This window comes from Meleagris gallopavo, chromosome 26 (assembly GCF_905368555.1).
Source record: "Meleagris gallopavo chromosome 26, MGAL_WU_HG_1.1, whole genome shotgun sequence".
NCBI lineage: Eukaryota > Metazoa > Chordata > Aves > Galliformes > Phasianidae > Meleagris > Meleagris gallopavo.
In genome coordinates this window covers 1,415,190-1,415,461 of record NC_139429.1, presented here as the reverse complement: position 1 = coordinate 1,415,461, position 272 = coordinate 1,415,190, and positions in this window count along the sequence as shown.

Below are 272 nucleotides of genomic sequence, written 5' to 3'. Positions count from 1 at the left end.
GAGATGCCCATTTATTAACTAGATGTGCAGAAGGGGAAGTGACAAACCAGCAAGAACACCCTGAGACACTGCCCTGCACCCAGTGACAAGGTGACATGGGCAGCACCCTCACCTACCTCAGCAAGGTGCTGCAAGAAGCATGCACAGTGCCTCCTGCCCAGGAGGGTTACAGGAAGCTGGATGAGTCCCACGTTCTCCAGGGTTTGTTAGAACGAACGACCTAACCCAGAAAAGTCTGCCTAGCATTCTGGAAGAGAAACAACAACAACTGG